This window comes from Molothrus ater, chromosome 26 (assembly GCF_012460135.2).
Source record: "Molothrus ater isolate BHLD 08-10-18 breed brown headed cowbird chromosome 26, BPBGC_Mater_1.1, whole genome shotgun sequence".
Classification (NCBI taxonomy): Eukaryota; Metazoa; Chordata; class Aves; order Passeriformes; family Icteridae; genus Molothrus; species Molothrus ater.
The window spans coordinates 600,228-607,053 of record NC_050503.2 but is presented as its reverse complement, the minus strand read 5'-3'; positions in this window follow the sequence as shown (position 1 = coordinate 607,053).

Genomic DNA, 6,826 nt, shown 5'->3' with positions numbered 1-6,826 from the left:
GTGTCCTGCCTGGATTATTTTCCTGATGGTTTACCTGTGGCAGGTGTGTGGGAGCATTGTGATGAGTCTGCATTTGAAAACTTTATTGGAATTGTGACCTAAGCACTCAACTCCCTTCTGGCCTCCATGTTCAGCTGTAGCCTTATGAAGTTCTGATAAATTGCTGGTATAGGGCCCAGCAGCAGGTTTTAATCTGCTTGAAGTTTATGGGCTTCTAAATTTCTTCTCTTCCTGGAAATTAGACTGTGGGGCAGCAGCTTTTTAAGTGCTGATGTGTTGGGTTTCTGGCAGACCTTTGAAGGAAGGGGACATTCCTTGGAGGTGGCTGGAAAAGCCTGTGCCAACTCTTTGAAAATGAGCAGAGGCTGAAGTCTGGATAATCCAGGCCCAACAAAGTCAGCTGATCAGGGCAAGCCCCACTAAATAACAGCCTTTTAGCTGCTCATAACACATCTGTGTAGTCATCTCAAAAGCATTTATTGTAACTTCTGTAGGGGTGATTATAGATGTGGGAATGAGATGAGCTGGGGATGGAGCAGGGATCTTTAAGGTGATGGGGGTAAATTCCAGCAGTGCTCCCAATCCTGTCTATATTTTTTCCTCCAGCTCCAATATACTAGAGCTGGAGAAAATCATAGGTGCTTGCTTGCTATACAAGGAAGGAAGAGGAAAAGCTGCTTGGAAGGAAGAAGAGATGAGACTGGTCTAGTCCCCTGAGCAGCTCTATAAATACCTAATGTAGCTAAGTGTGGCTCCAGCTCCCACATCTGTCCTGCTTCCCTGGGGGAAATCCCAGGGTTGATGATAGCTCTAAGCACAACTGTGCAAACAGCCCATTATGCCCTGCTCTGTGCTCACTCCTGCATTCAGAAATGCATTTTTAATATTCTCTTTGCTTAATTCAAAACCTGCTTAGTCCTTGAGTGCAGCAGCAGATACTGGAGTGCATGTTTTAGTCTGGATGCTAAAGTGATGAGACTGAGGTGGGATTTATGCATCAAATAGAAGCTGGAGAAGGAGCTCTTCTGTAGTTTTTTTTGCAGACTTGGGGTTTGCTCCCCAAGTCTTTGTGGTGCATTTGATCTACAGGAGGTGCCTGGTGGATGATACCAGCCAGTACCAGACACCATCCAGGGTTTAGTAAATGCCAAATGGGCAAATGCCAATTGCCCTAAATCTTGCCCATCCTGGGAATCACAGCTTTTCCTTTTCTGTGTGTCTCAGTCTTGCCTGTTCTGCTGCACAAGTCCCCGCATTCCATCAGCGTCGGTGCCACCCATGTCCCAGGGCCATCGGAGCCACACTTGAGCATGTGGCATCCTCGGGCCCCTTCAAGCTCCCTCTGCAAGAAGCCAGGTCTGGATCTGTTTTCATCTAAAATCCTCCACCTCTTTGCTTTTTAACAACCACTTCAGCTGCAGTTCGTGGAAACATCTCGGAGCTGCCTCAGGGCTCCCTCCAGCGCCAGCCCCGCACAGCGCTGCCCGAGCACAGCTCCGGCAGGAACGGCCCCGAGCGCAGCTCCGGCAGGAACGGCCCCGAGGGCAGCTCCCGCAGGAACGGCCCCGAGGGCAGCTCCGGCAGGAACGGCTCCAAGCGCAGCTCCGGCAGGAACGGCCCCGAGCGCAGCTCCCGCAGGAACGGCTCCGAGCGCAGCTCCCGCAGGAACGGCCCCGAGCGCAGCTCCTGCTGTTGCCAAAGCAGCCGGGCTCCTGCAGGGGCCGGGACCTGCTGTGCCACCCGGCACTTCACGAGCCCCCAGCAAAACCCCAGTGAGGGCTGCTGTAAGGGCTGCTTCTGAAGGTGGGGATGGTGTAAGACCAAAGGCTGCAGGGTCTGGACATGGTGGGATGGGGTTTTTGGGGCCAGCAGCACTGTGGGATAGGCTGGGGCTGTACTCCAATGGGTGGCACTGAGCTGGCGTGCCTGCCCCTCAGTGCCGAGCTTGGAGCCATCAGTAGAAGAAGATTGTCCCGGGATTCTCACAAAGCATCATTAGATCAAGATGACGTTTTGCATCAGGCACCAATATCTCAAGCCAGCTGTGTTTGTGGCCCCAAAAAGTGAGGATAGGCTCAGCTTGCTGCACAGAGCTCCCTCTGAACAGTAACAACAGCCATCGAGAGAGGTGACAGCAGAGCCTCAAGCTCTTTTTCATTCTTCAGTGGAAACCAAATCGTTATTTGGCAAAAAGGGAAGGTGTTTGTGTGTACACAGCTGCACCAGCTTGGAAGGGCAGGCTGAACCCCTGCATCCATGGCACCAAGGTGCTGGAGTAAGCCAGAGGCATCACCCGAGGCCCCACCACCAGTGTAGCACCACAGCAGGGGTACAAACCCAAAAAAGGCAAAATGGCAAATCCCCAGTGAGAGCAGAAACCTGCCACACAGCCAAGGAAGAGCAAACTGGAAGCAAGAGAAAAGTTCCCCACCCACCAACACTCTCCAGACACCCCCAGCCCAGCACTCAGCCTCACCAGCACTAGCAAGGGTCACACTTTCAAAGTCATCCCCTGGCTCCCAATGCTTCAGGGTGCCTGGCAGATGCAGGGATGCCAGGAGCCTTCCAGTCCTCCCAGTAGCTTCAGCTCTTCTGCTGGAGCTCAGCAGCACTGAGCACAAATTGAGTTTCTTGTGGACGTGCCAGGCAGAGCTTTGCACCTGCAGCTTTACCAGGGACACCTCTCAAGCAGAGTGTTCTGGGGTGGCTCCTTGAGGGTGCTCATGGACTCCTGGGGGTTCAGATCCCACTAAGAGGGTGGGAAAGGGAAATCCTGGCTCAAACATCCAAGCAGGTGTCTGTGTCTCTGGGACACTGCAGGGGTTGAGGCTCTCAGGACAAGCTTCAGCATCTCAGGTGATCATTTTGAGCAAGTTTCTATCATGTTCGAAAAAGAAGCAGATGGCATAGACAGCTCTTCAGGGTGTGTACCCCAGCAGAGTTTAACAAAATGTTTGGGGCTAGCAGGACCCCCGCTGGCTGTTGAGGAGCACAGGCAGTGCAGGTGGCTCAGTGGGATGCCCAGAGGGGCATTAGACTGGTCAGAAAGGTTTCCTTAATAGTTTGTCGATCCGGGTGGGACCCACAGGCCACTACCTTTGGAGTCTTCCTTCTCCAAGCACCCAAATGGTGCTACCAGGTGAGTTCGCCTGCATCTTTGGAGTAGGGAGGAGCCTGAGCATGGCTGTTCAAATCCCCTGAGCACATTCAATATAAACGCTAAGGGTGGACCTGGGCCCCTCTGTTGGGGCATCATTCTGTTCAGATTTGGTGTCACTCCTGCAGGGATTGGAGCCCCACGGGAGGCACACACAGAAGGTGGTAAAGTGTATTCTTTTTAGCGTGTAAAAAGGTGGTTCAAGTACCCTCTTAGTGCTTGAAAAGGCGGGACAAGAAGCGCTGACAAGAAGCCGCCCTTGGCCGAGGCTGTGCAGAACAGTCCCCACTGCGCCGGGAGCGCATCCGCGGCCTCGGGCAGCGCCGGGAGCGGCACCAGCGCGGTGGGGCCGGGGCCGGGTCCGCAGCCCTGCCCGGCCGGGGCCCTGCGGGCACTGAGGGCGCTCGGTGGGCTGTGCTGAGCTGGGCTCGGAGGAAAAAGGCTGAGGGAGAGTGGTTAAAGCATTTTAAAAGACACAGTGGGAACCTAGTAAAAATCGTATGCTAGAAACAGTATTTAGGTTTGGTGATTCCTTCAAGACATTTTAATCTAAGAGTTGATTTAAAAAAAAAAATTGTGGGCTTCTGGGAAGCTTTTGTTCCAGCTCCCAGGAGAACCTGTGTCTCTGGGGCACAAACATCCGCAGAGGGAGCTGCTCCCTCGGGGTCACTGTGCACACGGAGCCTCCTCAAAAAGGGAGATTCGGGTAGATCCGCAACCAGAGGTACCTCAGCTTCAAAATGTGTGCTGCTTGTGCCAGTTTTCCTGGAAAACTTAAAATTTTTGTGAATTCAGATTTAGTTGTAACTATTTGAATGAATTGTTGGGGTGTAAACTAGAAATACCATGGAATATGTTCTCCAGGTGTGCGGCAGCTCAAACACCACTTTATTTTGTGTGTATATGAGATTCCCTGTGGACATGCACTTACTTATAACTCTGCTGTTTTGTATATTTCTAAAAGAACATTTATAAAAGCACATTTTTCTCCATGTACATTTATATTAGGTGAAGGATGATAAACATACCATACAAGTAATATTTGAAGACTTCCCTCAGAATAAGGAGAACTGTTGTAGCTGTTCTTGAAGATCTGCTGTGTTCTATTCGTGAAGGGAGGGCATCACCTATGGCTGGGACTAGTGGCATGTGCAAAGCAGCAGAAAACTTTCTTACACTAATATTATTTCTATTAACTTGGGAAAACTTTCATTTTCTTCTAGGACAGTGGGCAAAAAGTCCTGCCTGAGCAGGAAACTGGTTCCATTCAAAATGCTTTGTATTTTCCCTTCAGTGAAAAGGAAAAGATTTTTTGCTACTGAAAAAAATAATATATATACATATATGTGTGTGTGTGTGCATGTGTGCACATGAGCATAAAGAAATGGCCACTGGAGTAGTAACATAGGAAGTGGGACCCTACCAGACTGGTCGCACATTCCTCAGTTCATCTGGATCCAGTTGCAGGGGGAGCACCAGCCTGTCATCAGTCGGTGGTGGCAACAGCAACAACATTAGAGAAAAGCCACCCCCTCACCCTGGGACATCCTGCAACAGTCCATGTCCCACATGAGGTGGAGATAGTGTTGAAACAGTATCCAACCCCAGCTCTATCACAACAAATCCTCCTAACAGCAGATACTCTTAAAAAGATGCAACCCCTTGAATCCAGTGAGCCGAATGCCGCTACCTGACAGTGGAGAAGCCCATCTCCAGTCTGAGCAAGGGATGAGGATTTCCATTTAGTGATGTTCCCTCACATAACCAATATCTAGTTCTGGGCTCATCCTGCTACCTGCAAGGCCAGTGATGGTCTGGGTAGACCACCCGTGGGGATGCCAGGGACAGGTAACAGAAGCTGAACCACTCCTAGCAAGGAGGAGCACACAGGGAGCAGCCTTGGCTCATGCTGCATATCTGGGAAGAGGGAACTGAGTTAACAGCTATACATTTGATATTTGCTATGCTTTTGGTGTTTGTCATGCAGCAGGAATGTTATGGAAAGAGCAGGGATTTTTCACATCAGCAGAGTATCCAATGGAGAAGAAATACGCAGTTTGCCAGAAGCTGTACAATTCCCTGCAGAAACTGCTGGAGTGCCTTGCCCAGCCCACACTAGAGCATTACAATGGCCCAGCTGATGCAGCTGTGAAGGCACAGCTAGGCAGCCTCTGGGACGATGGGGCACTGTGACTCTGTCTAATGGTTGTTGAGAGTGAAAGGCCCAATTTGACAGAATTTCAAACTATCTAAGAGAAGGATGGCTCAACAGAAGGAAAGAGATGGGAAAAGTGGGAGGCAACTCAAAATGATGATGGAATATGGTCAGCTGGAGAAAAATTGGTCTGCCAAAGAAATGTTTAGTAACTGTGGTCAGATGGTTTCAGGGTAAAGCCCATGGAGGGACAAAAAGTGTGGGCAGCTCCAGGAATTTAGGCTGCTGCAAAATAAATTACTAATAGCTGTGCAGCTTGCCCAAAGCTCTCATGTAACAGACCAAGCTCAGAGGTGGAAGGGTTACCATGGGCCTGCTGCCCTTTCCAGTGGATGCACAGACCCTACGGACACTTCACCTCCAGCTGGGGACAGGAGCTGGCTGGTGAAGGTAGATCAGCTGCCAGGCTGGGCAGGAGCCTTTCCAACATGAAGGGCTAACATGGGAGGAGTAGTAAATGCCTGCCTAAAGGAATTTATACCTGATACTCAGGGTTCCAGAGCTTATTGAAACAGACTGAGGTGCTCATTTTACAGCAAATATAATCCATCAGCTGTACAAATCTTTAGGGAGAGAAAGAAAATTCCATATACCACATCACTCACAGTCTTCAGGAGAAGCAGAGAGAACTAACAGAACATTAAAAGAAAAGATAGTGAAAATATGCATGTACACTAATCTGAAATGTCCAGAAGCCTTACATTTGTCTCTGTGGGATACTCAGAATACTCTGTGATAAGCCATAGCCTGACACGAACAGAAATTCTCTTTGGAAGGCACTCAGCTATGCCAGGATCTTATATCCCAGCTATGGCCAGCTTATTGGATGGAGATTGACCCAGTGTGTTATATATATTCAGAAAGGGTTCAAAGAACAAAGTATGCTCAGTGTTATCAGCTCAATCCCCTGAAATACAGGTACATGATATACAGCCTGGAGATGGAATTTTAAATAAGGTATTCTCTAGAAAATCCAAACTAGTATCTAGATAAGAGGGGTCATGTGCTGTTTTACTGTGTTCCTATTTTGCTGTTAAAGTTATAGGTAAGAAAAATTGGATACACTCTTCTCACATCAAACAACCAGTAGATGATCTGTTCAATTATTTTCACTAGTAGAGACCAGTGATCAGTGTTGAGCCCAGTCCTGTTCAGTATATTTACTGATGATCTGAATAAGGGGATTGAGCCCACCCTGAGTAAAATCACAGATGACACCAAGATGGGTGGGAGTGTTGATCTGTTGGAGGGTAGGAAGACTTTGCAGAGGGATCTGCACAGGCTGGATTGATGGGCCAAGACCAACAGCATGAGGCTCAAAAAGACCAATTCCCAGGTCCTACACTTTGGCCACAATAATCCCCTGCAGTTGTGCAGGTTTGGGGCAGAGTGGCTGGAAAGCTCCCAGCAGAGAAGGGCCTGGGGGTGCTGGTCAACAGCGGCTGAACACGAGC